The sequence below is a fragment of the Uloborus diversus genome, unplaced genomic scaffold (genome assembly GCF_026930045.1).
Source record: "Uloborus diversus isolate 005 unplaced genomic scaffold, Udiv.v.3.1 scaffold_485, whole genome shotgun sequence".
In the NCBI taxonomy this organism is placed as follows: Eukaryota; Metazoa; Arthropoda; class Arachnida; order Araneae; family Uloboridae; genus Uloborus; species Uloborus diversus.
In genome coordinates this window covers 128,315-137,253 of record NW_026558665.1, presented here as the reverse complement: position 1 = coordinate 137,253, position 8,939 = coordinate 128,315, and positions in this window count along the sequence as shown.

Genomic DNA, 8,939 nt, shown 5'->3' with positions numbered 1-8,939 from the left:
AAAACATTTATCATAAGCATTTTTGTAACTCTTACGGTGCCCCTATAATTATGGGGCCTCCCGTGCAATTGCAACATTTGCTATATTTTAAATCCGCCACTGCACGTCAAAACAAACTCCGGTGCAAGTTTTAATAGTTTTTTTCTGCTCCATGTTTATGATTATTTTAAACTCTATTTTTCACGACTATTTTTTGAATTTCCGAGAACACTTGCGTGCCCCTCCTCCCACTCCCTGAATTTCTGAAATTAAACTCTAGTACTAACTAATACTTCTGAGCTCTTTAAAGTAACACCATTCATAAAATTAGAGATTTTTTTTCAAACTTAATTTATTGTTTAGAAAAAATCTAGAGCATTAATGTAAGAAATTGATTAAAGACGCTTTGAATGGTGACATAATTCGAAAATCAAAGGGTCTTTTGAATTTTTTCTTGAAGTGCTGAAGTAGATTCAGAAACTCTTCCGAGGCGTTGGTGGTAGCGGTTCTGTACTAAAAACATGAGGTCGAAGTTGGGGCCGAAGTGTGAGTTACTCCACAATCAGAGGGTGACCCCCCCTCCCAAACCATCCCTCGTCGTTTCAAGCATTTCTTAAATATTTAGCGATTATTTATTTTGGTCAAGAAATGTCATTTTGCGTATTTCTCATACTTGTTTCACCTATATTTCGTAATGCGCCATCTTTTTTGCATCATTAATAGTGATCGATGTTTTTTCTGTTGTAAGTAAATATTTTTTTGTATTTATATAAAATCAATGAATAAGTTACTTTTGTTTTTATAGAAACATTTCAAGGATTTTCTATTATGGATTTTTTTAAATTTCAGAAAGTTATTCTTAAATTTAAAAATTTAATTTGAACTTGTTTGTAAAGCTTCATAAAAGATTAAGCAATCAAATTGTTCAATATTATGTGTGCAAACATCAGATCAAGTAGTATATTTATTCAGTTATTAACTTGGTGTAAATATTGAGTTTGTTTATTATAGCTGCGTTTTAAGAACCTCGCTCTTTTTATGACTATTTCTTTTTTCAGCAAAATGTATGTCACTGTAATAGCTTTTATGAAAAATGCAAACTTTTCTTTTCATAAATTTTAAATAGGTACAAAAATATTCCTATTATGATTTAATATTGTAATTTACCTGTTACCTTTTTTGGTTAATTTGATGACTAAAAAATGTCTACGTGCAATCTTTTCACTTTAATTGCGTAATTTGTTGACGGTTTCATAGTTTTATTCTTTTTTTTTAATGATTAAACAACATAATTTAATGTTTTTAAACTAATTTTAGTGTATCTAAATCCATACATTACTACAATATTACTGAAATCTTAGTTATATGTTCAATTAAAAGAAAAGAAAAAAGAAAAAAAAAAAACAAATCAATTGGTTATTAAACAGTCTTTTTGTTTTTCTTCCTTTTTTTTCTTTCTTTTTTTTTTTTTTAGCTGTTGTTCTTGCTCTTTCATCATACAGCAGTCAAAAAAGGAGAAGCATAACTACACCCTATACATATTGTACATAGTACGATCCAAAAGTTCGGGGACAAGCTGTATAGAACCTTACCCAGAATAGTTTACATTACCGAAGCACATCCAACTTCAAAAGATCACCTTGAGGGGCTATGTACTTCGTCCAGTGTTCATATAACTTTTGGAAACACTCCTGGAAGCCATTTTTCGCTACCTTCTGTGATGCAGCTTTATCTTCTCCTGACGGAAGAAAACGGCGTCCTTGCAAGTGTTTTTTTGCTGGGAACAAGTAGAAGTCACACGGAGCTAAGTCGGACGAAACGTTGTGTTATTTGTTTGTCATATCAGAGTATTGACCAATCGAACCGTGCATCCTCAACATGAAAGTCGCCTTCTTCCCCCACGATGAAGTTAAAAGCAGCAACGCAAGAGGCCTTACAGGAGGTTGCGTAAAATGTCTTCCAGGAGTGCTTCTAAAAGCTATACGAACGTTGGCAGAAGTGCATAGTCGTCCAAGGTGACTATTTTGTAGATAGATGTGCTTCGGTAATGTGAACTACTCAGGGTAAGGTTGTATACAATTTGTCCTGAACTTTCAGATCATACTACGTAAGTATGTGTTTTCAACTTACTATTTCATAACATTTTTGAGTGACGCAAGTTTACGCGCATGAAGACATCACAAGAGAATTTGCGATAATTAACTGAGGAGGCGTTCAAAACGGATATATCTATATGTTCTTAAATACATATGCATGTACAAATGTGCCGGAAAAACTTGTGAGCTTTAAACTGGGTGATCGTAAAATAGAAGTTTAGGTCGAAATCTGATTTTTTTTTTTTTTTTGTGATTATACGATTCCTTATTCGTAGAAAGAAAGTAAAATGAAATGAATCAGCGATCCTTTAAATCCCTGATAAACTTATCCATTTATTTCTGTTTGATTTTTTTTTTTTTTTGCCATCGGCCGACGGCATCGGCCATCGGCCATCGGCAATCGGCCATTTGGAGGAAAACAATCGGCCAACAATCGGCATCGGCCCATCAGCCAAAAAATGCCATCGGTCGAGCCCTAATATATACACATATATATATATATATATACGTATATATATATAGATATATATACGTATACATATATATACGTATACGTATATATATACATATGTATATATATATACATATGTATATATATATATATATATATATATATATACATATGTATATATATATATATATATATATATATATATATATATATATATATATATATATATACATATGTATATATATATATATATATATATATATATATATATATATATATATATATATATATATATATATATATATATCACTTCTTCATAATCATTCTTCTATGCTGACTAGAGAGTCATCATCAAATTAAGAGGTTTATTGTTTTTTTTTTTTTGTTTTTTTGCAATATAAACTCAGGGGTCTGTCCAGGGTTTTTCACAGGGTTGGTTTTTGTGAAAAATCAAATATTTTTGTGAAAAACGAAATTTTTTTGTGAAAAATCAAAAAAAAATTTATGAAAGATAGTTTTTTTTTTGTAAAATAAAATTATTTTGTAAAAACGAAAAATTTAAATTTATAAACATTAATAAATGTGTTTGGGGAATGGGGAGGCTCATGGAGCAAACTACGGCATTGAAATAATTTGTTGGAAGTTTTACAGTATTTTTTGTCTTTTTTAAGGCATTTTCGAAGGTTATCATAGATGTATCAGTATCTATATACCGTTCCACATCTTGTTAAATTGTACTAGAAATTTTTTCTGAAGATTTTGTATAAAGAGTAAAATCATAAAATAATTGAAAAAAAAAAAAAAAAAATCAGGCAGTTGTTCAGTATTTAGCTTTTTGGCGCATGAAATTTTTACAGAGCACGAAATTTCGTTTTAAATTTGTAATTTTAACAAAAATAAGTATAAATTTTATTTGTTTACCTCTGAATAAAGCGTAGTAAGCATTTAAAAAAATGCAAAAAATTCAATTCCTATAGCGGATTTAAAAAGATTGAAATTTTTGAAGTGAAGGCATCAAAAGTATAAGAACCGAATGTAAAAGAATTTATATTAGTAAAATCTTTTCAAATTGCATATTAAAGGTTAATGATAAACATATTGATAATGTCTATCGACATAGTTGAAGCAAAAATAAAATTAAACCATCGAACCCGTCTTGACACTTTTAAAAGAATACGAAATTCTGCTTAAACTAATGATTTCACTAAAAATAATGAGAATTTTTATTTATTTGCCTCGTAACAAAGCTTAGTTAGCATGAAAAATGAGTAAGATTTGATTGTCATACCGGATGCAAAGAGATCGTGTTTTTCAAAATGAAGGCATCAAGTGTGAAAAACAGCATATAAAAGAGTTTATTTAAGTAAAACAATTTTAGAATTGCATTTTAAAAGGTTTACATGATGAATATCATTGATAACCACCGACATTTTCGCCGAAAATTCGTAGTTAGAAAAGAAAAAAAAAGGAGGTGGGGTAATGTAAAACAATGGACAATACCAGATTCCCGATATGGACATAGGAAAAAAATACAGGAATTCCGGTTTATAACCGATACACGAGCACCCCTGTTAGCATAAAAAATTCAAAACTAATATAATTTCTTCTTAAGATAACATTAAAACATCACACCATAAAGGCACAAAAATTGCCAAGCTGGAAAATGTTAGGAATATTTTCCAAGTCCCTGTGAAAGGTTTACTAGACCTTTATTTATTTAGCGTTAATGTTAATTTTATAGTTGGTAACCATATCTGAAGCGATCACATTTCTTCCCCAACCTATAGCTATTCTATTTGTTAGCAGTACCAAGTTCAATTCGCTGATATGTGTTATTATTGTTTAGATTGAGAGCAAGCAGAGGGAGAAAGGTGCTGAGGCAGCAATATCAATATGCAGAGGCCATAACATTTTCAGAAAAATCTATAACAACAACATCGTTGCAAGCTATTTTTATTCTGCTGTGATAAAAGAAACAGTAAGCATCACAGAAATATGCAGACATTTCTTTTGAAAAATTAGCCGTTATTTTGATTTTAAATTTGCTTTTACAGTAAATGATTTGTGAAAGATCCTTTTTTGTTGATTAGAATTTTGTGAAGGGTCCGTTTTGGTTGATCGGAATTTTGTGAAGGGTCCGTTTTGGTTGATCGGAATTTTGTGAAGGGTCCGTTTTGAGTGATCGTATTTTTGTGAAGGGTCCGTTAACGGACCCAAATTTCCCCTGGCCAGACCCCTGACTGCAATATTATAAATTTAGCAAGAATAGCTACTAGAAAAAACATGTGATTTCAAACATACTTATACATCACTACAGTTACAATTATTAAACTTGTTCACCTAAAATGAGTAGCTAACAGGTTTGCCATTAAGATACTTTATATGTCAACAATGTGTCACAATCTAGCTTTGAAATTAACATTTGGTGGTGAAAGAAGATATAGGAATAAAATAATATAAATACATTATTTCAGTAGAATTTTAACAAGTTGACAATATGCAGTAGACCCTTGTGTTACACTGGGGCCAGGGCTTCAATAAGATGACATCTGCCTCCAGCTTGGTTATTCACTATTCCTGACTGAAGAGTTCTAATTAGAACGAAACTGCAATCTCAGGATGTGATATTGCATGTAAGGGTAAACTAGTTTATAGATCATTGTTCAATTTCAATATTGCTTAGGTGTTAGTGTAGTCTTTATCTCTGTAGGGATGTGTTTGTTAATTTATGTCTTCATGCTTTGAAGCAATTCCTCTTGAATCAGAGCCAAACAAACTGTAAAAATATCTTAAAAGAAAAGTTTTCCCACTGAAATTTGTTCTATTCAGTGGGTTGAGAGCTCAGCTGTTGCACAAAGGACTTTAGATATTTTACCACACTTAAAAGTCTTGGTTAAAACGGCAAAGGTTGCAAATGTTGGACCGAATACAAATACCTTTGACACAGTAAAATTGATGTTGAAGTGCAGTGAGCTTTTGGAAGCAAAGTTGGGTTTCTTTATTTCAGTGGCAAGGTTTTCGAATTGCAAGGTTTTTTGTTAAGATTTTAGGCTGGAAAACCAATGACCCCTTTCCTGTGTGAATATATGTATTTGATGCTTAACAATTCAACAAAGCGATTTCTTAAAAGTGCTCAAAATTTCCCAGAAAACTAAGTCTGTTTTAGGGATGGGTGGATGTAATAGTTTGAAATTTACATTAAGCAGTGATATAAACGTAATGTGTATCAAATCACATTTGCACAGGCAACCATTAAAAAAATAGCGAAAGTAGCTAAATTAACTTTTAAAAAGCACCTGGAAAAATTTTGTTTGTGGTATGGAAAATCTGGAAAAGTCAGGGAAGTTGGAAAAAAAATTTTGAGTAGACACCCTGGGTTAGGTTCCATAAATAAAAAAAAAAAATACTTCATTTTAGTAATAGATAAGTATATAATAAGTATAATATGTACTTATTTTGATACATATGCACAACATACATAAAGAAAACATGAATTAACTTAGAGTTTAATAAAAAAGAGGTATTTATGATAGTCTTTTGGCAGTCACCATTTGTCTTTGTAGGGCATTAACGCCGCCATGATCGCTCGCGTTGCTTTCATGACGGGATATCTTCCTTTACTATCAGAACAATCATTTGACATTGTTAAGGAATGGCTCAAAATTTTGAATGTGTAAGCTTTTGGTTGTGTGTCATTGATGTATGTATCTTTGTTGGTTTTGTTCTTTTTTGTTCCTTCTGAAAGCTCTCCTACCAGGGAGCTCTGAATTGTGAATTTAATAAGATTACTTCTGGAAAGAACTCTGAAACCGATAACGAAAAATATCTCCAATGGCTCAAGCTCACTTATTAGCTCACCAAAATGCAGTTTATTGCATGCTATCTGCAATCTCAAGGGTTTAGATTTCGAAAGAGGGAAAAAATTTTATCTGTTTCCAATGCCGCAGTCACCTAAAATCAAAACATATCCTTTGTTATAAAATAAAGATATCAAATCTTAAACCATGTGTAGTAAAAACCATGTAAAATAAGAGTCTACTCTATTCAAATAATCCAGACATAAAACAGTAAATTTATTTTTAAATGTTAGTATGAAAATTTTCATTGTAATTGTTAAAAGCAACTGTATAATAAGAAAACCATCCAACCATTTACACAAGTTGTTTCGAAATCATTCCACAATCGACTGGTTGATTGTGATCAACCTCAGGGGAGCATATATAGAATGTTTTTTGGTAAGAGTTCAAAGCTAAATATTATGGGAAATTTTTAAGTTTAAAAAAATTGCACCTTATTCACACTGAACGACTCTGAATTTATTTTGAGGAAGGTCAGGTCCTCTTTAGCTCCCTTTTTAAATCAACCTGTTGGCAACCTTTGATCTCAAACATCAAATGAACAAAAAATAAAACCTTTCAGACTAAACACAATTTGTATCTGATGCATTGTAAGGTGAATTCCTACGAAAGATGAAATTTATCTAGTTAAAACATTTGGCTAATGTTATATAATGTTGTAATGTGTTAATGTGAGCTAAAAAGCAGCTCCTAAAATTTTCCAGATGTTGATTAAGAATTCAAGATAAACATTTACTATATGTCGGCACATATACAAGAAAACAAGCAACTAGTGATTGCAATACTGATATAACGAATACCGGTATTTCTTGCAATTACGTAATACCCGTATTTGTTGAGGTAAAATACTGGTATTTTCGGTATTAGTTGAAAATAATAAATAGTTTCAATTAAAGGATTTTCAATTTAACTTATTAAATATCTACTTATATTTTAAATGTCATTCTTTTTCCATGATACAGAACCAAAATTAATCTTTTGATGTAAAAACTTAGCTTCTAAAGCAAACTAATAGAATATCATTAAACAAAAGTAGCGGAAAGATTGAAAAATGATATTGTCATTACTAGATGGTGAAATGAATCACATTTTCGTGCGCTTTTGTGCAGCATGTTTTTATTTTTTTCATTTCCCTAATCACTCACTTTCCCTTTAGAGAAAGTTAATTTTTGTGTAATTTTGAATGCATTTTTCCTATGAACAATTTATTCTAACCATCAATTACAGTTATACTTTATGATTTCTATTTTAATTATTTGTCTCAACTGTACTAAATTTTGACAAACACTTCTCTTGTTAGCAGAACAAATGATTATTTGTTGTCCTGTCTTGCTATTAGGCTTTTTACTCGGCAAGATAGAAATAAATTATATAGTGCCATCAAAAACTTGTATAGAGGTAAAGCATATTCAATTGAAACATATTTTCAGATTTACATAACTATAATTGTAAAGAATTTTGAAAAGAAAGCAAAAACAAATAAGAGAAACTAACAAGATCAAATTCAGTCAAGTTTATCATAAATTTCAAACCTCTCCTGCTCAAGAGAAAATTATGTTAATATTGGAAAAGTATTTTCTCTCAAAGAAATTACAACTAGCTATAAATTTAAAAAATATATATACACACAATACAAAAGAAACTCACACACATGAAAGGATTTATCCAAAAATAACAGGCAAGAGATCGAATTATTTTAAGATGGACTTCTAGACAATTAGAAGAGGTGTATCGCACATTGTTCGCAGTACCTGCCGTGTGACCTGCGTGAATTAAGAAAGAGTATTTTGAACTGCAGGAAAGTTCAGCCTAAAATGGGTTCCAGAAGTAGAAACAATTTAATAGACATATTATGTTTTTTACTATTATTGATTTTTTATTATAACATATTTGTTCCTTCAGTTTATATTCATTTACAATAAGTTTTCACAAATAATATTTTATATATACAAAATTATGAAATATGGCAACAAAACAGTGTTTTCAAGCATTTTTTTGAAAAATTCCAAATACCAGTATTCCGGTATCACGTTTTAAAAATACTGAATACCTGTACTGAATTTTTGGTTCGGTATTGCTATCCCTACAAGCAACTAACAACTATTGCAACTTACAACTGGCCATAGCCCCACTTGATGGTGCTCACGCTTTACAGGCCTGGACAATTTATGGTTTTTCTGTGTTAAACCGATGCAACTATGATATGCTCTTGAAATTCTCGAAAAACGCGAAGCTTCATAGGTCGCCCATTTTGACCACAAGAGGCGCGAAACCCTATCTTGCGTATCCACCCACCAATGATAACATTTCAAAATTTTTAATTTTTAATTTGACTTCGTCCTTTTTGACTGCAAGAGGCGCTGTACCCAATCCTGTGTATCCACCAATCAATGGCAACTTTAATGGGAAAACAGGGATTGACTGTAGTCTTTGTTGTCATGAGTTTCAGCAATTGTCAGGGCTTATAAGAATTAAGTTCTGCCATGAACTGACTAACTATTAATGTTCTTAAGATTTCATACCAAAAGAGAAGTTGCCACAAACACAAAACTGAAC